Genomic DNA, 25,656 nt, shown 5'->3' on the forward strand with positions numbered 1-25,656 from the left:
TAAACAAACTGTAGTACATCCATAGCAATACTACTACTCAGTAATAAAAAGGAATGAACTATTGATACATGCAACAACTTGGGTGGATCGCAAGGAAATTATGCTGAGTGAAGAAAAGCCAGTTTCAAAAGGTATGATTCCACTTACATGTGATAAAATTGCGCAGTACTATATACACAGACACAGAAACGAGTGCATGTAAAACTGGTGTAATCGGAATAAGGCCTGTGGATTGCACCGATGTCAATATCTTGGTTATGTGAGATATTACCATTGGGGGAAATTGGGTGAAGATTACATGAGACTGTTCTGTAATATTTTTTTTTACAGATCCTGTGAATCTATAATTATTTTAAAATAAGTATAATAAAATGAGGTAAGTCTGAAGGACCATGAATATTTTAGAATTCACACATTTGCATATTATGACATAGAGCTTACCTTTTTGTTTAGTCTAGAAATGTAAATGAAAATGACAATTATGAGTTCATGGTAAAGGGTTTGTTGCTTAAACATTTGTATGAGTCAGTATTCCACCAAAGAAGCAGACCAATAGCTATAGACACACACACACACACACACACGCACACTCTCTCTCTCTCTCTCTCTCTTATTCATTCATTAATTAGAAGATATTGGCTTACAAATGTGGGGCAGGCTAAGTAAATCCAAAATCTATAGGGCACGCAGTCAGGAAGGAATGATCAGGCCCACTCAGATTATCCAGGATAATCTCCCTTACTTTATGTCAACTGATCAGGAGCTTTAATTACATGAAAATACCTTCACAGCAACACCTTGGTTGGTGTTTGATTGAATAAATGGAGGCTGTAGCCTAACCAAGTTGACTCATCAAAAAGCCACACATCATAAACCACTTGTGCTTGCAACTGAATAAATTTATTCTGTTAATAGCCACTTTGGCTTGATTATTATAGGTAATTCAAGTGCAAACGACTTAAATCAATAGTGGCCGACAAGAGTTGTATACATGAGGGTCCACTTACACAACTTTAGAGTTGAAAGGGGCCATGAAAAGCTTAGGTAGTATTTCAACACGGCCCAGGAACCTCCCCGTCGTCGGCGTCTCCGGCCCTTAGAGGCGCTGAGGCTGCTCCCGACAGCAGCGCGCCCAGCAGGAGCAGAGAGGAACCCACCTGGAGCCCAGTGCCGCGGGTGCGGGAGCACTAAGTGGGCGGAGCCTCGAGGCGCGCGGCGGTAGCGACGGCGCCCAGCCCGCCAGAAGAGCGCGCGGCGGGCGGACGGCGGGGAGCCAGTCGGGTAGGGCGAGCGCGGACAGCGGTTGGCTGCGGGGGGGGGGGGTTGTGAGTGGAGCGCGGGGGGGGGGGGGACGGGGGGAGGAAGGAAGGGGAAGAGGCGGAGCGTGGGAGCGCACAGTGTCAGGAATACAATAGTGCTCCGCGCCGCTTCAGCCGCCGCCGCCGCCGCCTCAGCCGCTGCAGCCGCCGCCGCCCAACCGCCTGCCCAGCGCTGAGGCCTGACGGGCCGGGCGGGCGAGGGCCGAGGGCGGGAGCTGAGGCACTGGGGGCGGCCCCGGCGGATCCCGTGGCGGGGCGGGGGGCGGGGGGCGGGGGTGGGGAGGAGATTAGGGGGCAGGTGCGAGGGAGGGGAGAGAAGAAAGCGAGCGGTTCGGGGGGCGGTTACCACCCCTACCCGACTCGCCAGGCACGTTGCCGGGCCCGAGTGTGGAGCCGGGAAGGAGCGGCGACCGAGCTGCGCAAAGGTAGGCGCCACTGAGGCTCGACGCGGGGCGAGCGGGCTAGGGGGCGTCGCGTTGTGTGGGCAGCGGGAGTGGCGGCCTCGGGGAGTGGAAACGGGCGCCGCGGAGCGCAACGTCCCGGCCCAGCCTCGCCGCGCTCTGGGTCGCTTCGGCTCCTCACCGCGGTGGCCTCTGGCGTCCCCAGCGCCTTGGGGCCGAGAGCGTGTGTGGGCTGAGGTGAAGTGCCCGGTGGTCCCTCGGCCGGCCGGCGCAGCGCCGGGTGGCCGGCGCGGGGGCAGGGGTGGTGGGGGCGCCCGGCCGGGCTCGGCTGCGGCTACACTCGGGCAGGAATTGAGCGCCATAACTGTTGCGGCCGTTCCCTCCGGTGCCCCATCCTGGCGCCCCCTCCCTCCCGGTCCACTGCCTGCTCTCGGGGCTCCCGGGGTCAGACCCGCGGCGGGAGGACCTGCTCTGCCGGCCGCCTGGGGCCGGATGCTCCGGGGAGCGGGGGCGCGCCCTGACTGTTTCGATGTTGGGGGGCGGGAAGAACTGAGTCCCGGAGACTGGGGGCCGGGCGGTGCGGGTGGCGGCGAGGTCCCCGGTGAGCCCGGGCGCCCCGCGGGCTGGCGAACTTTCCCTCCCCCTCGCGTCATTGTTCCGGCGCTCCGGGTCCGGATCCGCGGTGAGCGCCGGGCGGTCCGGGGGCGGGGGTGGCGAAAACGGGAGGGCTTTGCCAGTCTTATGGGAAAAATTTCCCATCGCTGGGCAAGGCAAAGTTAACTTTTCTCCAGCAATCGAGTTGGTTTTATTCCCTCCGCCGTGGGGCAATCGATTAAAAAAAAAGATAGCCTCCCTCCAATCTTTTTCTCTCGCTTTTCAGAGCCACTGCTTCGGTGAAGTCTGGCTTTAAATTGCACCGGGCAACCTGCGTTTATTATTTGTGAGGAGGAAAGGGGGGGCGGGATTTCGAGTGTGTGACCGTAATGGTGGTATGTGAAGGCATGTTTAAAAGTTGGTATCATTGTGTAGCCCTGGGACATATGCAGCTCCTAAGCATTTGGCAAGAAACTTGTTTGGCCGCTTCTCTGGATTTCTGAGTTGCAAGGAAATCCATGGTCTCAGATGTTCGAGAGATTGTTTTTGATGTGAGATCCGTTGATCTGTGAAGCTGAGGATGAGGTCCCCGTGTCGTCCCCCCCCCCCCGCGTCCCCCCCCCCCCCTGCCGTCTGATTGTGTAAGAAATCAAAACCGTGTTGATGGTGATTCCAGTGGCCTGGAGGGAAAGGCGACCTCATTCCCTGATAAAGATAACTGTCTGCTTCTCTCAAAACTGGCAAAGTAATGGAAAATAATTTAGGTAAAGAGTGGTTGCACAACATCTTGGCTTAGTTTAAGCAACCCAGAATCCACTTTCTCAGAGTAGTTCTCTTAAATACCTTCCCTGCAGCCATTTCTTGTCAGCCTGGGGGTGAAGGCGGGGTGTGAGAAAGGAGTCGGCCTGAACAAAGCATCGCATTTTTATTTAATACTTTCATAACATCTGTAAACAATGGGAATGTGGATCCCAGGCCTCTGTACCTTTTGAATAGTGTAGTTCTCATGCTTTTATAGTATCATGTGATTACTCTCTGGATAAGTGAAAATGTGTTTTTTTTTCTCTTTTGTTTAGCCTAGGAGTATTCTACCTCTATAACATATCATTTTCTTTTTCATTTAAAGTGAGCTCTAAATTTAAATACTTGAACTGTAAAAGGATAATGACTCTCTCCAAGGGTGAGAGAATTACATGAGATCTCAGTCTTGGCTACCATCATTGACACCTTTTCTTCAACTATGCTCTTCTCTACAGTTTTGTTTGCTAGAGAAGTGCTCTTAACCCAGTATTGGTGCCTTGACAGTTTCTTGCATTCTTCATCCAGTCAGTTCTGGAATACTCAGGGGTCCTGGTCTGGTTCTAGAACCCACACTTTCGTTCTCCCACTTTTCTGAGTCGTGTTGCTGTGCCTTGGCAGTGTGGTAAATGCCTTCTCGCCTGTAGGAGTTGGTGAATCTTGTTCATAGGTAGGGGAAAGTGAAGAAGGGCCTTCCACTCCTACCTGAAGTGTTTGTGATCATCTGGCCTCCGGGAGTGACTTGGAAGCAGCCTTAGGGGTGACCGGGACCCACCTTCTGACCTGTAGAGAGTTCCCAGGAGCAAGAAAGGTGATGGTGCAGGGCTGTCATCATAGTTGAGATGTATGAGTTAGCAAAAGTTGAAATATTTAAGAACAAAGGATGTTGAAGGCTGTAGGTTGAGTATGATCTCCTTTGGTAATGCTTGTCTTTTCCCTCCTTTGTGTTCCACTGATCCTAACAACCCATTCCTACCCTAAGCTACACGAAAGCATTTCTTCTTTTTGCACGCTACTTTGAGGTCTGGCTGGAACTAAGCAAGTATTTTGGGGGAGGCAGAAGGCATTGGGTGTTTTTGAAGACATGGCATTACAAAGGACTCTAACAAGCCTTGATCAGGGATACAGAGGTTGAATATTATCATAGGACATAATGTACCTACCTTCTCATAGAGCTTACACAAAACAGGAGCTGAGGAAGGTAGAGATCATATGCTGGTTTACATTAAGAAAATCTCTCATCAGGGGATAACTTACTGTGACCTTTACTTATCTCACCTTATAAGTGAGGGGTGAGTATTGGGTGACACCCATGTGGCACTTTGCTGAAATGGCTAATATGGGACACTTGAATGGTTTACAAGTTTCTACTTGTTGTTCCACTTACAGTGACTGGGAAAGCTGAAGCATTCTGGTTTGTGGGGTGGGGAAGGTCTAGGATGAGTAGGTAGAAGTGATGAACGAATAAAAGGGTGCTAGCAAGTGGTCATTACAGACCAAGTAACTACTAGCTTTGAGTTTTCTGTTTTCTGGAATCTTTGTGACTCCCCCATGGTTATTTTTGTCTCCTTTCTGTAGATCTCTCCATAGACAACAGCAGCAAAGCTCTTACCATTGAAATTGCCTCTGTGCTTCTCTTGCCGGGGACAGTGAGCAAGAAGTGTCCTGGGGAGAATTTGCCTGACCCTATAGCTGAGCTTGGGAAAAAGAAAGTAAGAACTCAAAGGTAGCCGACTGAGGAAAGTAGGGGGCCTGGTGTGGGGAAATAGTACTGGGGCATTTTCCAATGGGAGATACCTATATGTTCATTAGTGCTCTTCAAGCAGTAAATAATTTAATCTCTGTCCCAACCCAGAAGCCATGGCTGAGCCCCGTTACCTAAGGGGCTTTTTGTTGGCTGATAGGCAAGGAAACCCGAGTCTGGAGTGTGTTTTTTGGAACAGCTGACAAGAGAATATGGTACCAGCATGGCCAGTACACTAGACCTTGTGTGTTGCAATCTCCTGGGAAATTTTTTTTTTAGATTTTCAAAACTTCTTATTTTGACACAATTAGAAAAAAAGTTGTAAGAATAGTACAAAGAACTCCTTTATTCCTTTCAGTCAAGGTCACCGTTTACTAACAGTTTGTTCCCATTTGCCTTATCATTTGCTCTTTCTGTTTCTTTTTATGAACAGTTTGAGAGTAACCATTGAGAGATTGGTATTTGTCAAAGGCATCTGCACAGAGGGTGGCCCAGGTGCAGCTGTGGGGTGCAGCAGAACATTGGTGAGTGAAATCTACCTAAAGCTGTAAAGCACTGATTTTTAAATTACATGGAATCTCTGGTGCTAAATATAGAAATCAGTATCAATTGTAAAAGTGGTTAATGTAAACTCCCCTTTTGTCAGCATTTTCGTCGTTTGTTCTTAGCTCTGCCAAGCTTTAATAGTTATGAAAATCCATTCCACCACTCCCCCAACTTTGCACCTATAATATATTCTCGAACATTTTCATTTAATTTATTTAGCAAGCATATATTTGCTAGGGGTATAAGAGGTGAAAGATATTCATCTCCTTGAGAGCTCAACATCCAGTGGAAAGGTAGTAAGGAAATCTATCACCTCAATCAAGGGGAAGAGTATTGTGCTAAAGGGGTTTACAGGGGTAATTGGAACAGCAAGCTGGTTGAGGATTTGAAGAGTTAGATACCTGGGAGTCATTTGGGAAGTATGTGAATGTGAAGATCCATCTTTTTTGAGGCTTGCTGCTCTTAGATGACAAGGTTCATGAGGTTAGGGAAGCCTTTGGTGTCATATCCAACACAGACTGTGGGGTCATGCCAACTTGCATTTTAATCCACCACTTGATTTTGACCAGTTACTTAACTTCACCATGCCTCAATTTCTTCATCTGCCAAACCACACCTCCGAGATAATAATTAATTAAGGTAATAATTGCTCTGTTGGGCTTCCCTGGTGGCGCAGTGGTTGAGAGTCCGCCTGCCGATGCAGGGGACACAGGTCGTGCCCCGGTCCAGGAAGATCCCACATGCCACGGAGCGGCTAGGCCCGTGAGCCATGGCCGCTGAGCCTGCGCGTCCGGAGCCTGTGCTCCGCAATGGGAGAGGCCACAACAGTGAGAGGCCCGCATACCGCAAAAAAAATAATAATAATAAAAATAATTGCTGTGTAAACATTCATTTCGTCTTCCCTTCAAAAAATACAGTATGGGGGGAATAGCATGAAAGGTACTAGGTATTAAGGTGAAATCCAAGGAGGTGTTTCTATTTTTCTGCAAATAAATATCTAATTACTAATTGTACTGAGTTGTGATGGAGATTACTGTGAGATAATAGCAATAACAGCAGCGATGATTTGTTAACCATTTCTTGTGTGCTAAGCACTGTGTTAAGTGCTTATCACAGGGTATCTTTCTGAGGCTCAAAGAGGTGAAGCAAAGGTAACGTGCCTAAGGTCACACAGCAAGTAAGAGGTAGAATGCTTCTGAGAGGGAGATCAGCAAGGTGCCCTGGAGCCTGAAGGATGAGCAGGAAAAAACAAGGTAAAAGTCAGAGAGAAGGGATTGCTAGGCAGAGGGAACAACAGGTGTTGTAAGGGCACTGAGATGGGAGAGAGATGTAGAAAGAATCCACAGAGGTTTGGCTAGGACCTGGGGAAAGAGATGAGATAGGCAGGGGAAAATTGACAGGGCCTTATGGGACCTCATTAAGGAGCTTGTGTTTTATTCCAAGGACTGGGGGAGGCTGCTGGAAGGTGTTTTTCTGAGTGTGTGTTTATTTAATCCAGAAAGGCATCTAGTGAGGCCTAAACAAAAGCGGTTTAAGAGAGTCATTTCCCTTTCAGTGTCCCACTTTGTGATCCAATAGAGGCAGTGTTTCTGGCCTAAATGTGTAGATCTTTTTTTTTTTTGGCTGCGTCAGGTCTTAGTTGCGGCACACAGGCTTCGTTGAGGCAGGCGGGATCCTCTGTTGCGGCACGCAGGCTCCTCTCTAGTTGCAGCGTGTGGGTTTTCTCTCTCTAGTAGTGGTTTGCGGGCTCCAGAGCGCATGGGCTCTGTAGTTTGAGGCACACAGACTCTCTAGTTGTGGTGCACGGTCCTAGTTGTCCTGCGGCATGTGGGATCTTAGTTCCCTGACCAGGGATCAAACCCATGTCCCCTGCATTGGAAGGCGGATTCTTTACCACTGGACCACTAGGGAAGTCCCATGTGTAGATCTTAAACAATTTTTACTGCCCACCATTAACATGGCTAAAAAGAGTTGCTGTGATGCTGGAAGAAGCTGGTCCTGTAGAATGCTTCTAGAAGGAGGTTTAATTGGGCTCTTATATCTGATGCTTTTTAGGCTGCATTAAGGGAGCTCTTTCAGCTTTCACCAAGCCCTGTCAAATGGGAAAAAAAGTAGAATTGAAGGAAAAAGTGATTCCTGGAAACCTGAGTTGTTGTTCATGTTAGAAATGGAACTGTTGAATATATAAGACTTTGGCTTAAATATATCATGATAAAGATGCTTCAGTGACTAAGTGGAAATTTTTTGTGGAGTGTGTGTGTGTGTGTGTGTGTGTGTGTGTGTGTTTGGTGTGTGCCATCCGTGATGGCAGACAGTGCATTTGTGAGAATCTGGGAAGACTGATGAATTTTTTCAATACTTATATATTTATTTATTCTCATCCAGGTACTGCAGGTTTTTCTGTTTGAAACTATTTCTTATGTGCAGAGTAAACTTCATAGGGAAAATCAGTGTTCTTTTCCCCTTTCCATATGTAGTGGACCACAAACATATTTACTTTGAAGTAGCCTATGTCAATTAGCTTTTCCTTCTTTTTTTTTTTTTTTGGCAGGGAGGGTAGTTAGCTGGCAGCTGGATGATCTAGGATGGCCTCGCTCACACATTTGGTAGTTGGCAGGCTGGTTGGTCTAGGAGGCCCTAAGCTGGGATGGCTCATCCCCACTCCAAGTGGTCTCTCATCCAGCTGGCTAGTCTGGACTTGTTAACATCGTGGTCTCAAAGGCACAAAGAGTAGCAAGGGAGAGCAAGCACCAGTGCACAAGCACTTCTCAAGTGTCTGCTTGTGTCACATTTGATATTGTCCCATCAGCCAAACCACAGAAGTTCTTCCGTGGCCAAGCCCAGAGTCGTTGTGGGAGGGGACCCTCCAGGGTGTGGACATAAGGAGATGTGAGAAAATTGGGGACCATTACCACAGTAATGCATAATAATTATTAATGAATATAACAGCTTTTCCTTTGATAAATCATTTTAAATGCTCATTTGTAAATGTAGTGTATTCTTGAGACTAAGTAATATGATCATGCCACATCTCTTCTATCGAGTGTGGAGCTGAGTGATGGTTTTTCTAGGAGGAAGCCAAAGGGAGACAGTGTGGCTCTAGATGTAGATACCATCATGAATGGCTTGGCTGCTCACTGATCTTGTGTGGCTATTATCAAAGGAGCCCCTGGGTTTCCTCAACCTCCCGTTCAAGCTTTATCACAAAAACTGTAGTGTACTAGACTGCACTAGGTTTTGTAGTCAAGCAAAAAGACGGTTAATTGGGAATCCATCACCACCTGAAAGATGAGAGAAACATTTGCATCCTTTCTTCATAACCTTTAGTTTTACCTAAGAGAAGAAATCCTTATTTAGGCATTATAATAAGGACAAAGGATTCTCTGTAGATATGTTTTATTTGGTCAAGATTTTAAAATCTCCCTGTGGTTGCAGTGAAGAATCCACCATTGTGCTGTAGAGTGGCCAGTGACTAGTAATTTGGGGAGTCAGCCTTTGGCTTTTGCTTGTGAAGATTTTAGAAGTAACACCTTTTACACACCTGAAATAGGCTTTACAACCAGCTTGTGGCCTGAAATACATTACATGAAAATGCAACTGGACCCTAGGAAGCATGTGTGGGAAAATGAATAGAAGGCTCACTTTGTACATCTTAGAGCTGTACATTTCTCTAGAAAATTGCCTGGTGATAGAATCTCAGCTTCCTTTTTTTCCTCCTAGGATAAAAATTAAAAATGAAAAATCCCTGACATTTTAAAAGTCAGTGACTTGCACCAGTCAGAATGGCCATCATCAAAAAATCTACAAACGATAAGTGCTGGAGAGGGTGTGGAGAAAAGGGAACCCTCTTGCACTGTTGGTGGGAATGTAAATGGATACAGCCACTATGGAGAACAGTATGGAGGTTCCTTAAAAAACTAAAAATAGAATTACCATATGATCCAGCAATCCCACTACTGGGCATATACCCTGAGAAAACCATAATTCAAAAGGACACATGCACCCCAATATTCATTGCAGCACTATTTACAGTAGCCAGCTCATGGAAGCAACCTAAGTGTCCATAGACAGATGAATGGATAAAGATGTGGCACATATATACAATGGAATATTACTCAGCCATAAAAAGAAACGAAATTGAGTTATTTGTAGTGAGGTGGATGGACCTAGAGTCTGTCATACAGAGTGAAGTCAATCAGAAAGAGAAAAACAAATACCGTATGCTAACACATATATATGGATTCTAAAAAAAAAAAAGTTCTGAAGAACCTAGGGGCAGGACAGGAATAAAGATGCAGATGTAGAGAATGGACTTGAGGATATGGGGAGGGGATAGGGTAAGCTGGGACGAAGTGTAAGCTGGGACGAAGTGAGAGAGTGGCATGGACATATATACACTACCAAATGTAGAGTAGCTAGTGGGAAGCAGCCACATAGCACAGGGAGAACACCTAGAGGGGTGGGATAGGGGGGGTGGGAGGGAGACGCAAGAGGGAGGAGATATGGGGATATTTGTATATGTATAGCTGATTCACTTTGTTATAAAGCAGAAACTAACACACCACTGTAAAGCAATTATACTCCAATAAAGATGTTAAAAAAAGAAAAAGTGACTTGGAAATAGCCATCAAAATTATAAATGCACATATCATTTGAACCAGAAAACACTTCCAGGAATGAATTCAACAAATGTTTGCGTGTTACTCGGAGTATTGCTTATAATAGCAAGAGTGGTTATAGCCTAAGGATCAATCAAGACTTGATTATACAGTAGAATATTACATTGATATTGCATGATCTTCAAGATGTACAAAATGAAAAAAAAAGCAAGAAACAGAACAATGTGTATTGTATACTACCATTTGTATAAAATAGATAGTGGGGCAGTAATATGTAAATGTTTGCTTACATAAACATAAAATATTTCTGGAAGGATATTCAAGACACTGATAGCTTTGGGGCATACATGGCCTGGGTAGAGGGTGGGAGAGAGACTTTTCACTGCATAAACTTTTATATATACTTTTGGAATTTTAAGCCACGTGAATATATTACCCTATTTTAAAAATTAAGTACATTTATCTAAAAAGAGATGGTATATGGTTATGGTGATGTGAACTTCCATGAACTCCTACGCAAGTTGACCTGGTCAGAACTATCCATGTTAAAAAATATATCCAGCCAGTTTTGTTTCCTAGAAATGCCTCAGAATAGTGTACTTCTGAATTTTTAACTATAGCCCTACCTTTTTCAGAATGTCATATGAATGGAATCATACAGTATGTAGCCTTTTTTGGTCTTGCTTCTTTTACTTGATTCATCTATGTTATGTGAAATAATAGCCTTTTCCTTTTTATCGCTGAATTGTATTCCATTGTATGGAATACAACGGTTCATTCACCTGTTTCAGGACAACTTGGTTGCTTCCATTTTCTTGGCTATTATGAATAAAGCTGAATAAATATTTTGTGTGGACATAAGTTTTCAGTTCATTTGGGTAGATATGTAGGAGTGGGATTGCTGAGTTTTTATAAGAAACTGCCAAACTGTCTTCCAAAGTGGTTCTACCATTTTGCATTCCTACCAGCCATGAAAATGAGTGTATGTCAAGGTTCATCTTCCTGAATATGGATGTCCAGTAGTTCCAGAACCATTTGTTGAAAAGACTGTCCTTTCTCCATTGAATTGCTTTTGTACCTCTGTCAAAATGTGGTTATGCTTGTGTGGGTCTATTTCTGAGCTCTCTGTTCTGTTGAATTGATCTTTGTGCCTGTCATTTTGCCATTACCACACTGTCTTGACTATTATAGCTTCATAGGATTCTTGAAATCAGGTAATATGGGTACTGTTATTTTTTCTTCTTTATCAGAGTTGTAGAGGTGAGAGAGGACATCCTTCATTTGTTCCAGTCTTAGAAAGCATTCCATCTCTCACCATTAAGTACGATGCTAGCTGTAGGGATTTTTTTTTAAATATATACCCTCTTGTGCTGAAAAGAGTTAACATAGCAGGCCTGAGGCTGCTGTCTTTAGAAGGCCTGCTTGCAAGATTGGCCCTTGGCTGGTGTCTGGGAAATTGGCTTTTCAAACATTTTGAAAATAAAACATTATATTCTACCTTCATTTATTCCTTTTCCAACGCTCTTCATTTCTTTATGCTAATCCAGCTTCCCATCTTATTCATAATCTTTCTGCCTGAAGAATTTTCCTTTAACATTAACTTTTATGCCAGATCTGCTGTCAGTAAATTCTGTTTTTGTTTGTATGAGAAAGTCTTTTTTTTCCTCACTTTTAAAGGACATTTTCATGGAATATGGAATTCGGAGTTGAGTTTTTTTCCTCTCTCAACATACTACTCCACTGTTGCCTTGCTTGCATGGTTTCTGTTAAGTCTGCTGTAATTCTTATCTTTGTTCCTCCATGGCTAATTTGCCTTTTTTCCTCTGGCTTCCTTCAGTCTCTTTGTCTTTGCCCAGGTGTGGCCTTTTAGTTTTTTTCATATTTATGCTGCTTGGTATTCTCTGAGCTTCTAGTGTCTGTGGTTTGTTGCCTGTCACTAATTTGGAAAGTTCTCAGCCATTATTTCTTCAAATAATTCTTGTGCCCCATTCTCTCTTTTTTTCTTCCTTCTGGGGTTCCAATTACAAATATATTATACTGTTTGTTATTGTCCCACAGTTCTTGAATGCTGTGTTCTATTTTTTCTCCCTTTTGTCCCTTTTTATTTTATTTTTATTGACCTGATCAACAAATTTGATCTTTATGTTCACTGATTCTTTCCTTGTTTGTGTCAGTTCTACTGTTGAGCATGGTGGTTTTTTACTCTTTTTTTATTGAGCATTTCCATTTGATTCTTTATCACAGTTAACATCTCTTTTCTGAAATTATCCATCTGCTCTTGCATATTGTCTACCTTTTCCATTAGAGTCTAATTCCATTAGATTACACAGTAATCATAATTCTTTTAGATCTTATTTCTGATAGTCCCAACTTCTGTGTCATACTGAATATGGATCTGATGATTGTTTTGGCATTTGGAATATTTTCCTGCCTTTTATTATACCTCATAAATTTGTTAAAAGCTGAACATGGGCAGGAGAAGAACACAGGTTTCCTTCTGCTAGGCCTTTAGTGTGGGGATTTTAATTAATCTAGTCAGGAGTCTGCCTGTGTTCCATGTTTGTTTTTGCTATGGGCACCAGAGATTTCTGATTCCTCTAGTGATACCTTCTTTTTGACTCCTGCTTGGCTTTGGGTTTTTCCTTTGCGCTGTTTCCCAAGAGCTGTCTCTTACAGCTCTCCCAGTTGCATTTCAGTGTTACTAACCACATAACTGGTTTGCCAGGTGGTGGTTGCTGGGGGAGGGGGAGTTCTCTGATGATTTGATTAAGCCTCAGACTTAGGCAGGTACTGGAACTTGGGTCTTGAGTGTGTCCTTCACAAGATTTCCTGCCCTTTCTCCAGGGGTGGAGCTTCTTTTTCTTTTTCCTCTGTTCATTCGCCCAGCGGCAGTGAGTATCCACCAGTGTCCTCAAGCCATAGATTTTAAGTCCCCCCGAAAATTAAGCCTTTTGTTCTGTACTAGAGATAAAGGAAAGGGGTCTGGGTGGATTTCACAGTGAGTGCTATTTTCCTCAGCCAAACAGCACCTTCATGGAAGCTTTCTCTGACATTTTTCCTGATCTTCCCTGTAGGAACCTTGTGGGATTCCTTTTGGTAAAACTTGGAAGAGGATGGGAAACCCCTCCCCCACAACGTGGAGCCCAAGAGCTTCATACTCTCATGACATTCCATACTCTGGCCTCCAGTAATTTGTCAGAATCTCTAGTTTAATCTTCCTACCAGATTACATGTTCGGATCCTGTGTCTACCTGCAGGCACCGGTCTCTTCAGATAGTGGGTTGGTGGTTTGCCCTATGACTTCACTTCTCTGATAGGTCCAAGAAGAGTCATTGATTTTCAGTCGATATAGCTTCTTTCTTGTAAAGGTGGAAATGATGACCTCCCAGTACTTTACATGACCAAGCTGAAACCTAAGGCCTCAAATAACTTTTAATCTACACAAATGTCTAATGTGCAGCCCATAGAAACTTAGTACAGGTTAGTTTTTTCCCCTTATTTTTCTTTTTTTCAAACCCTTGAATTTTATAGTTTTATGGCTAGGGAGCCAGAAATAATTGATTCTGGCTTGGGTTCTGCCTATTTTAGGCTTTAAAAGCCTCTGTACCACTGGTAGTATGTTATATGTTTGTCTTGCTCTCTTCTAAAATTCTGTGTATGCCTTTGGTAACTACTGAGCATGTTGTTAGCACTCAATAATAATTGGCCTCATTCAAAATTAGAGCATGATTTAGCCTTTCTAGATCATAGAGTTTGTTAGTGACCATGTGTTCGTTGTTTTTATTCTCCACATTTCCAGGTGCACTTCAGTTCAGCTGATAGTTGTTGAGTGCCCACTGTGCTATGAGTGAGGCACTAAGTGTTAAGTAGAATACAAGCCTGACCTGGTAAATGGAGTAACCAAGGGGTTCCTGAAGGCAATGGAAGCCCCATGGATGGAAGTATATTGCAACTTGGGAAACATCTCCATTTCAATCTAGGATTTTTAAAATTCTTTTTAAATTTTTATTTTTACTTATATTAGTGATACATGAATGAATTCTAGTAAAAACTGAAAAGTTTTTACTAGTTTTTACTAGAGCCATGGTTGTCCATTGACATCCTTATGACACTCTCATTCCGTCACATTCTCCTTCCCAAAGTTAATTTTGACTACTTACTTTTGTTTTACTGTGCAAATTGCTATATCAAATGTATCATCTAATAAGTTTACTGAAATACTTAAAAATATTTTTTTTAAATTTTTGGTCGTGCCACACAGCATGTGGGATCTTAGTTCCCCGACCAGGGATCAAATCCATGCCCCCTGCTGTGGAAGCGCAGAGTCTTAACAACTGAACCGCCAGGGAAGTCCCGTGAAATATTTTTATATTTAAGGGAATAAGCACCCAAATTCATTTAACTTTTAAGGAATGTTTATTAGGGGTAACTGTCATCATTCAGGTTGGATGTGTGGCCTAATAATGATTCTTTGCTTCACATTATAATGTAACTCTTCTAGTTTTTAAACCTGAAAACCTAGTGTTGGTGACAGAACTGTAAAAGTTTATTTTGAGTAAATAAGAAATACAGAAATTCGTACTGACTGAAAAGATGACGACCTGTTGCCTTTTTCTTTAATTATCATAGTATAATTGACTTTTCTGGGGTGTGTATATTTCAGTGGATTTTGACACGTATAGATCAGTGTAACCACTACCACAGTCAAAGTACAAAACAGTTCCACCACCCTAGGAAACTCCTTTGCGCTACCTCTTTCAGTCATACTATGTTCTCACCCCAACTGCTGGCAGCCACTGATCTGTGCTCTATCACACTATAGTTTTGTCACTTTGATGTCACATAAATGGAGTCAGACTATATGTAATATTTTGAGGTTTTTTTTCACTCAGCATAATGCTTTTGAGATTCATCCAAGTTGTGTGTATCAAATAGTTTGTTCCTTTTTATTACAGAGTAGTAGTCTATTATATGAAACCACATTTTGGTTGTTTCCAGTTTTGGGTGATTAAAAGTAGGGCTGCTGTAAAACTTCATGTGCAAGTGTTTGTGTGCACGTAAATTTGCATTTCTCTAGGGTAAATACCTGAGAGTGAGATTGCTAGAATTACACTGCCATTCATGGTAAAACTAGTTAGCTAGAGTTTGAATGCTAGAAATGGATAGAGTAACAAAGACCCAAATTGTTTAAATCTTGCTTTTGCTTCTTACTAGCTATGCAACCTTGAGTGAGTTTAACCTCTTTGTGCCACAGTTTCCATATTTGTAAAATGAAGTTAACAATAACAACCACTGGGATTATTGTGTGGGATTAATGGCATATTTTAAAAATTTATTTATGTTTGTCTGCGTTGGGTCTTAGTTGCTGCATGTGGGCTTTCTCTAGTTGTGTCAAGCGAGGGCTACTCTTCGTTGGGGTGTGCAGGCTTCTTATTGTGATGGCTTCTCTTGTTGCGGAGCATGGGCTCTAGGCATGCAAGCTTCAGTAGTCGCAGCACATGGGCTCAGTAGTTGGGGCACGCGGGCTCTAGAGTGCAGGCTCAGTAGTTGCGGCGCATGGACTTAGTTGCTCTGCGGCATGTGGGATCTTCCTGGACCAGGGATCAAACCCATGTCCCCTGAATTGGCAGGTGGATTCTTAACCACTGTGCCACCCGGGAAGTCCTATATTGATGGCATATTAAGAATAAAATGCTGATCGGGACTTCCCTGGTGGTCCAGTGGTTAAGACTCTACATTCCCAATGCAGGGGGCCTGGCTTTGATCCCTGGTCAGGGAACTAGATTCCACGTGCCACAACTCAGAGCCTGCATGCCACAACTGAAAAAAGACCCCACATGCTGCAACTAAAAAAAGACCCCACATGCCTCAACAAAAGATCCTGCATGCTGCAACAAAGATCCTGCATGCCACAACTAAGACCTGGCACAGCCAAATAAATAAATATTTAAGAAAAGAATAAAATGCTGATCAATGTCTGGCATATTAAATATATTATTATACTTATCTCATGTTTAATAAAACGTTTTCTTGTCAGAGACATTCGCCTTTAGTCAATTAAAATGGAGAAATTAAATAATCCATAGGAGGGAGCTTCAAGATGGCGGAAGAGTAAGATGTGGAGATCACCTTCCTCCCCACAAATACATCAGAAATACATCTACGTGGGGAACAACTCCTACAGAACACCTACTGAACGCTGGCAGAAGACCTCACACTGCCCCAAAGACAAGAAACTCCCATGTACCTGGGTAGGGCAAAAGAAAAAAGAAAAAACAGACAAAAGAATAGGGACGGGACCTGCACCAGTGGGAGGGAGCTGTGAAGGAGGAAAGGTTTCCACACACTAGGAAGCCCCTTCTTGGGCGGAGACTGCGGATGGCGGAGGGGGGAAGCTTCGGAGCCGCGGAGCAGAGCACAGCAACAGGGGTGTGGAGGGCAAAGGGGAGAGATTCCCGCACAGAGGATAGGTGCCAACCAGCACTCACCAGCCCAAAAGGCTTGTCTGCTGGGAGCTGAGGCTCTGGCTTTGGAGGTCGGACCCCAGGGAGAAGACTGGGGTTGGCTGTGTGAACACAGCCTGAAGGGGGCTAGTGTGCCACAGCTAGCCAGGAGGGAGTCCAGGAAAAAGTCTGGACCTGCCTAAGAGGCAAGAGACCATTGTTTCGGGGTGCTCGAGGAGAGGGGATTCAGAGCACCGCCTAAACGAGCTCCAGAGAAGGGCGCGAGCTGCGGTTATCAGTGCGCACCCCAGAGATGGGCATGAGATGCTAAGGCTGCTGCTGCAGCCACCAAGAAGCCTGTGTGCAAGTACAGGTCACTATCCACACCTCCCCTCCTGGGAGCTTGTGCAGCCTGCCACTGCCAGGGTCCCGTGATCCAGGGACAACCTCCCCTGGAGAACGCACGGCATGCCTCAGGCTGTTACAACGTCATGCTGGCCTCTGCCGCCGCAGGCTTGCCCCACATTCTGTACCCCTCCCTCCACCCGGCCTGAGTGAGCCAGAGCCCCCGAATCAGCTGCTCCTTTAACCCCGTCCTGTCTGAGCAAAGAACACACGCCCCCAGGCGACCTGCACACAGAGGCGGGTCCAAATCCAAAGCTGAACCCCAGGAGCTGTGCGAACAAAGAACAGAAAGGGAAATCTCTCCCAGCAGCCTCAGGAGCAGTGGATTAAATCTCCATAATCAACGTGATGTATCCTGCATCTGTTGAATACCTGAATAGACAACGAATCATCCCAAATTGAGAAGGTGGACTTTGAGAGCAACGATATATTTTTTTTCCCCTTTTTTCTCCTTTTATGAGTGTGTATGTGTATGCTTCTGTGTGTGATTTTGTCTGTATAGTTTTGCTTTTACCATTTGTCCTGGGGTTCTGTGTGTCCGTTTTTTTGTTTGTTTGTTTAAGTATAGTTGTTAGCATTTGTTATCATTGGCTGATTTGCTTTTTGGTTTGGTTGCTCTCTTCTTTCTTTCTTTTTTATTACTTAAATTTTTTTTAATAATTATTTTTTATTTTATTTTACTTTATTTTATTTTATTTTATCATCTTCTTTCTTTTTCTCTTTTTTTTCTCCCTTTTATTCTGAGCCATATGGATGACAAGCTCTTGGTGTTCCAGCCAGGTGTCAGGGCTGTGCCTCTGAGGTGGGAGAGCCAAGTTCAGGACACTGGTCCACAAGAGACCTCCCAGCTCCATGTAATATCAAACAGTGAAAATCTCCCAGAAATCTCCATCTCCATGCCAAGACCCAGCTCCGTTCAACAACCAGCAAACTACAGTGTTGGACACCCTATGAGAAACAACTAGCAGGACAGGAACACATCCGCATCCATTAGCAGAGAGGCTGCCTAAAATCATAATAAGGCCACAGACACCCCAAAACACACCACCAGACGTGGACCTGCCCATCAGAAAGACAAGGTCCGGCCTCATCCACCAGAACACAGGCACTAGTCCCCTCCACCAGGAAGCCTACACAACCCACTGAACCAACCTTAGCCACTGGGGCCAGACACCAAAAACAAAGGGAACTACAAACTGCAGTCTGTGAAAAGGAGACCCGAAACACAGTAAGTTAAACAAAATGAGAAGACAGAGAAACACACAGCAGATGAAGGAGCAAGGTAAAAACCCACCAGACCAAACAAATGAAGAGGAAATAGGCAGTCTACCTGAAAAAGAATTCAGATTAATGATAGTAAAGATGATCCAAAATCTTGAAAATAGAATGGAGAAAATAGAAGAAACGTTTAACAAGGACCTAGAAGAACTAAAGAGCAAACAAACAGTGATGAACAGCACAATAAATGAAATTAAAAATTCTCTAGAAGGGATCAGTAGCAGAATAACTGAGGCAGAAGAATGAATAAGTGACCTGGAAGATAAAATAGTGGAAATAACTACTGCAGAGCAGAATACAGAGAAAGGAATGAAAAGAATTGAGAACAGTCTCAGAGACCTCTGGGACAACATTAAATGCACCAGCATTCGAATTATAGGGGTCCCAGAAGAAGAAGAGAAAAAGAAAGGGACTGAGAAAAAATTTGAAGAGATTATAGTTGAAAACTTCCCTAATATGGGAAAGGAAACAGTCAAGTCCGGGAAACGCAGAGAGTCCCATACGGGATAAATCCAAGGAGAAACACACCAAGGCACATATTAATCAAACTATCAAAAATTAAATACAAATAAAAAATACTAAAAACAGCAAGGGAAAAACAACAAATAACACACAAGGGAATCCCCATAAGGTTAACAGCTGATCTTTCAGCAGAAACTCTGCAAGCCAGAAGGGCGTGGCAGGACATATTTAAAGTGATGAAGGAGAAAAACCTACAACCAAGTTTACTCTACCCAGCATGGATCTCATTCAGATTTGACGTAGAAATTAAAACCTTTACAGACAAGCAAAAGCTAAGAGAATTCAGCACTACCAAACAGCTTTACAACAAATGCTAAAAGAACTTCTCTAGGCAAGAAACACAAGAGAAGGAAAAGACCTACAATAACGAACCCAAAACAATTTAGAAAATGGGAATAGGAACATACATATCGATAATTACCTTAAACATAAATGGACTAAATGCTCCCACCAAAAGACACAGATTGGCTGAATGGATACAAAAACAAGACCCATATATATGCTGTCTGCAAGAGACCCACTTCAGACCTAGGGACACATACAGACTGAAAGTGAGGGGATGGAAAAAGATATTCCATGCAAATGGAAATCAGAAGAAAGCGGGAGTAGCAATTCTCATCAGACAAAATAGACTTTAAAACAAAGACTATTACAAGAGACAGAGAAGTACACTACATAATGATCAAGAGATCAATCCAAGAATATATAAAAATTGAAAATATTTATGCACCCAACATAGGAGCACCTCACTACATAAGGCAAATGCTAACAGCCATAAAAGGGGAAATGGATAGTAACACAATCATAGTAGGGGACTTTAACACCCCACTTTCACCAGTGGACAGATCATCCAAAATGAAAATAAATAAGGAAACACAAGCTTTAAATTATACATTAAACAGGATGGACTTAATTGATATTTGTAGGACATTCCATCCAAAAACAGCAGAATACACATTCTTCTCAAGTGCTCATGGAACATTGTCCAGGATAGATCATATCTTGGGTCACAAACCAAGCCTTGGTAAATTTAAGAAAATTGAAATCATATCAAGTATCTTTTCCGACCACAACGCTGTGAGACTAGATATAATTACAGGAAAAAATCTGTTAAAAATACAAACACGTGGGGGCTAAACAATACTTAATAACCAAGAGATCACTGAAGAAATCAAAGAGGAAATCAAAAAATACCAGAAACAAATGATAATGAAAACACAACCCAAAACCTATGGAATGCAGTAAAAGCAGTTCTAAGAGGGAAGTTTATAGCAATACAGTCCTACCTTAAGAAACAAGGAACATCTCAAATAAACAACCTAACCTGACACCTAAAGCAATTAGAGAAAGAAGAACAAAAAAACCCCAAAGTTAGCAGAAGGAAATTAATCATAAAGATCAGATCAGAAATAAGTGAAAAAGAAATTAAGGAAACGATAGCAAAGTTCAATAAGACTAAAAGCTGGTTCTTTGAGAAGATAAAGAAAATGGATAAACCATTAGCCAGACTCATCAAGAGAAAAAGGGAGAAGACTCAAATCAGTAGAATTAGTAATGAAAAAGAAGTAACCACTGACACTTCAGAAATACATGGGATCATGAGAGATTACTACAAGCATCTATATGCCAATACAAAGGACAACCTGGAAGAAATGGACAAATTCTTAGAAATGCACAACCTTCCGAGACTGAAGCAGGAAGAAATAGAAAATATGAACAGACCAGTCACAAGCACTGAAATTGAAACTGTGATTAAAAATCTTCCAACAAACAAAAGCCCAGGACCAGATGGCTTCATAGGCGAATTCTATCAGACATTTAGAGAAGAGCTAATACCTGTTCTTCTCAAACTCTTCCAAAATATAGCAGAGGGAGGAACACTCCCAAACTCATTCTACGAGGGCACCATCACCCTGATGCCAAAACCAGACAAAGATGTCACAAAGAAAGAAAACTACAGGCCAATATCACTGATGAACAGAGATGCAAAAATCCTCAACAAAATACTAGCAAACAGAATCCAGCAGCACATTAAAAGGATCATACATCATCGTCAAGTGGGGTTTATCCCAGGAATGCTAAGATTCTTCAACATACGCAAATCAATCAGTGTGATAACACCATATTAATAAATTGAAGGAGAAAAACCGTATGACCATCTCAATAGATTCAGAGACAGCTTTCAACAAAATTCAACACCCATTTATGATAAAAACCCTCCAGAAAGTAGGCATAGAGGGAGCTTTCCTCAACATAATAAAGGCAATATATGATAAATCCACAGCCCCAACATCATCCTCAATGGTGAAAAACTGAAACCATTTCCACTAAGATCAGGAACAAGACAGGGTTGCCCACTCTCACCACTCTTACTCAACATAGTTTTGGAAGTTTTAGCCACAGCAATCAGAGAAGAAAAAGAAATAAAAGGAATCCAAATCGGAAAAGAAGAAGTAAAGGTGTCACTGTTTGCAGATGACATGATACTATACATAGAGAATCCTAAAGATGCTACCAGAAAACTACTAGAGCTAATCAATGAATTTGGTAAAGTAGCAGGTTACAAAATTAATGCACAGAAATCTCTTGCATTCCTATACACTAATATTGAAAAATCTGAAAGTGAAATTAAGAAAACACTCCGATTTACCATTGCAAGAAAAAGAATAAAATATCTCATAATAAACCTACCTTAGGAGACCAAGACCTGTATGCAGAAAATTGTAAGACACTGTTGAAAGAAATAAAAGATGATACAAATAGATGGAGAGATATACTATGTTCTTGGATTGGAAGAATCAACATTGTGAAAATGACTCTACTACCCAAAGCAATCTACACATTCAATGCAATCCCTATCAAACTACCACTGGCATTTTTCACTGAACTAGAACAAAAAATTTCACAATTTGTATGGAAACACAAAAGACCCCAAATTGCCAAAGCAACCTTGAGAACGAAAAACGGAGCTGGAGGAATCAGGCTCCATGACTTCAGATTATACTACAAAGCTACAGTAATCAAGACAGTATGGTACTGGCACAAAAACAGAAATATAAATCAGTGGAACAGGATAGAAAGCTCAGAGATAAACCCATGCACATATTGTCCCCTTATCTTTGATAAAGGAGGCAAGAATATACAGTGGAGAAAAGACAGCCTCTTCAATAAGTGGTGCTGGGAAAACTGGACAGCTACAGGTAAAAGAATGAAATTAGAACACTCCCTAATACCATACACAAAAATAAACTCAAAATGGATTAAAGACCTAAATGTAAGGCCAGAAACTATCAAACTCTTAGAGGAAAACATAGGCAGAACACTCTATGCCACAAATCACAGCAAGATCCTTTTTGATCCACCTCCTAGAGAAATGGATATAAAAACAAAAGTAAACAAATGGGACCTAATGAAACTTCAAAGCTTTTGCACAGCAAAGGAAACCATAAACAAGACCAAAAGACAACCCTCAGAATGGGAGAAAATATTTGCAAATGAAGCAGCTGACGAAGGATTAATCTCCAAAATTTACAAGCAGCTCATGCCGCTCCATATCAAAAAAACAAACAACGCAATCGAAAAAAGGGCAGAACACCTAAATAGACGTTTCTCCGAAGAAGATATACAGATTGCCAACAAACACATGAAAGGATGCTCAACATCACTAATCATTAGAGAAATGCAAATCAGAAGTACAACGAGGTATCATCTCACACCAGTCAGAATGGCCATCATCAAAAAATCTAGAAACAATAAATGCTGGAGAGGGTGTGGAGAAAAGGGAACCCTCTTGCACTGTTGGTGGGGATGTAAATTGATACAGCCACTATGGAGAACAGTATGGAGGTTCCTTAAAAAACTAAAATTAGAACTACCGTACGACCCAGCAATCCCACTACTGGGCATATACCCTGAGAAAACCATAATTTAAAAAGAGTCATGTACCAAAATGTTCATTGCTGCTCTGTTTACAATAGCCAGGACATGGAAGCAACCTGTGTCCATCGACAGATGAATGGTTAAAGAAGATGTGGCACATGTATACAATGGAATATTACTGAGCCATAAAAAGAAACGAAATTGAATTATTTGTAGTGAGGTGGGTGGACCTAGAGTCTGTCATACAGAGTGATGTAAATCAGAAAGAGAAAAACAAATACTGTATGCTAACACATATATATGGACTCTTAAAAAAATGGTCATGAAGAACCTAGGGGCAAGACGGGAATAAAGACTCAGTCCTTCTAGAGACTGGACTTGAGGATACGGGGTGGGGGAAGGGTAAGCTGTGACAAAGTAAGAGAGTGGCATGGACATATATACACTATGAAATGTAAAATATATAGCTAGTGGGAAGCAGCCGCATAGCATAAGGAGAGCAGCTCGGTGCTTTGTTACCACCTAGAGGGGTGGGATAGGGAGGGTGGGAGGGAGGGAGACGCATGAGGGAAAAGATATGGGGACATATGTATATGCATAACTGATTCACTTTGTTATAAAGCAGAAACTGGCACACCATTGGAAAGCAATTATACTCTAGTGATGTTTAAAAAAATAGAATAAAATAAAATGATATCATGGAGATAAGTAATTAAAAAATAATAATAATCCATAGGTGTGGTGTGTTTCGTAGGCAAGCCTTCAAAGCATGGTGTCCATTGGCGAAATTTTAAATGTTGTCCTCAGTTGTCCTTAGGAACATTTAGATGTATGGGAGTTCTATATAATATCCAAAGGTTGGACCAGATGCCCCGTTTTGATGGGTTTACTTGTCCTCCCAACATTAAGGAATCACGTTCACCAAAAATTTAGTGCATTGCTATACTTCATAAAGAAGCTGCAAAAAGTAGCTCAGAATGAACTAACACTCGAGTGGTTGCTATATACCAGGCCTATGTGTAGACAGTCCTCAGGTGTGTAAACCTGAGTACCTCCCCACAAAATAAGTAATTCGGATAATCACTAAATGCTATTTTTATACTTTTTTAAAAAGCTAACTGTTGAGGACACTGATGAGGCATGATTTATTGGAACCCCCATGATATGAACCATCTATAATTTCTCAGATCCTAAAAGAAAACACATCTTTTTACAGGAAACCTCCCCAGTTTTGAGGAGCACATTGAGGAGAGAATTGACAAAAACAGCATGCCCACTCAGATATCTCCCTAGAATACTATGTCATTAGAAAATGCAGTGGAGGTCCCTTTCTTGCATAACTGCTGCATGCTATGGTCTGGCTCAGTCTGAGCAAGCACCAAGGGCAGAGGAGATGTGTTTTCCCTTGGAGAACTTTTCCCTATCCTATGATGTATGCACAAAGGGCCACCCATTCACCTACTAGACAGTGGATAAAGCCCTGTATGTGTAAAGAGGAACCTAAATATCCTTTCTTTTCCTGTCTATTAGTTTCAGTTGTTTTGTAATGTTTTCCCATGACAATCCATCAACTGAGGACAGTTCTTCACCTGGGATTTCAGGGCAACTAGGTTTAACAGAAATCTTAAGCACACAGACTGGGAAGTCATCTCTGAACTGTTTCCTCACTGGCTCCCCTCCCCCAATACCACCAACAATCCAACACTCAAGTTTACCTGGAGCCTTTCCTCACAGCTGGATCATCCTGTCCTCTTCTTCCTGCCAATCAATCCTGCCTGGGCCAATTCCAAATTCTTGGAAATTCTAGCTTGGGAGATTCTCCATTTCCCCAAAACCCACACACTTGGATGTTATCCTCTGCGCCATATTCTCTCATTTTAAGTCCTGTCTTTTTTATTCACTTTGGCACCTAATGCCATACTTCCTTACTCTGTGACCTATTTCGTATACACATGACCTGAAGCTTTACAACTAGACTGCCCCTCCCATAGTGATAGTAGAGCTTCAAATTCTCTACGTTCTGTCTCTCACAAATACCTGAAACAGAATTGTTGCCTGCTGGTTTTTTATTTTTTATTGAAGTATAGTTGACTTACAATTTTGTTAGTTTTAGGTATACAGCAAAGTGATTCAGATACGTGTGTCTGTGTGTGTGTGTGTATTCTTTTTCAGATTATTTTCCCTTATAGGTTATTACAAAATATTGAGTATAGTTCCCTGAGCTATACAGTAGGTCCTTGTTGGTTATCTATTTGCTGCCTGCTGTTTAATTAACAAACCAAACATCACTTCTCATTTTGTATTTTAAAAAATTACACATAACGTGCTCTAATGGTCACATAAATCCTGTGGAAAGCAGTCGTTTGGAAAAGAAATATACATTTTGCAGACTGTCAAAAGAAAACTGGTGTTTTCCTATGCTGCCACTGTGAAAAGTGTGGCTATACAGTCTGCCTGGGCAGAGCATGGCTCTGTAGTTTAGATTACAGTCAAAACTGCAGGCAGCTTTTCCCTGGCTGCATCATGGTTTCTGGCCTCATCCATGATTCCTTGCCCACTTATAATGTTAAAGAGCACTAGGATTTTTTCTTTTCAAATACAAACAAAACTTTGACTGTAAACAGTTGTATCCTACTTGTCTCACATGAAAGTCGAATCTTATACAGGAGAGAGGAGGGTATGTTTGTGTGTGTTATGAACCTAAATTTAGCTCTCTAGGGTAATTCAATCCAGGATAAACATTTTTTTATACTTCTAAATAAGCCTACCTTTAAAACTCCAATTATGCCCTTTAGCCCCTTGAGGAGAATCCATGTAGGCACTTGCCTTTAGGGAAACTGTCTCTAGGCTGATTTCTTGCCATGATCTCTGTGCCGCTCCAGGTCAAACTCAACTTCCTTCCAAACTGCTGTTCATAAAGATGCAGGCTCTTAAAGGTGTCTTCGCTACACCACCATACCCACTCCTGCCACTAAGCCACCATGTACTCCTGGCTGCTCACTGCATAGTAGGTATGCCTGTACTCCTGAGAGCCTAGCAGGTAAAGTCCCCCACACCCAAGCATAACCTTTCCCACCATCCTTACCGCTTATGTCTTAAATCCTCTTC

At 42.5% G+C, this 25,656-nt stretch overlaps 1 protein-coding gene across 11 annotated transcripts in view; it reads left to right on the forward strand.

Moving 5' to 3' along the window:
- The first annotated feature begins 1,261 nt into the window (after nucleotides 1-1,261).
- The window catches only part of JADE3 (jade family PHD finger 3), a 149,411-nt gene continuing 125,016 nt past the window's right edge, over nucleotides 1,262-25,656 (forward strand). For 4 of the 11 annotated variants that reach the window (XM_029240044.1, XM_029240056.1, XM_029240045.1 and 1 more), the window contains exons 1-3: nucleotides 1,665-1,744; nucleotides 4,691-4,824; nucleotides 5,290-5,380. The gene's annotated coding sequence lies outside the window, so the exon portion shown is untranslated. Of the gene's footprint in view, nucleotides 1,282-1,642; nucleotides 1,745-4,690; nucleotides 4,839-5,289; nucleotides 5,381-25,546; nucleotides 25,560-25,656 lie in introns of those variants that run through there. The other 7 variants (XM_029240046.1, XM_029240047.1, XM_029240053.1 and 4 more) reach the window with 5 other exon arrangements.

The sequence above is a fragment of the Monodon monoceros genome, unplaced genomic scaffold (genome assembly GCF_005190385.1).
Source record: "Monodon monoceros isolate NGI ecotype Baffin Bay Population unplaced genomic scaffold, NGI_Narwhal_1 Super_Scaffold_22, whole genome shotgun sequence".
Taxonomy (NCBI): Eukaryota; Metazoa; Chordata; class Mammalia; order Artiodactyla; family Monodontidae; genus Monodon; species Monodon monoceros.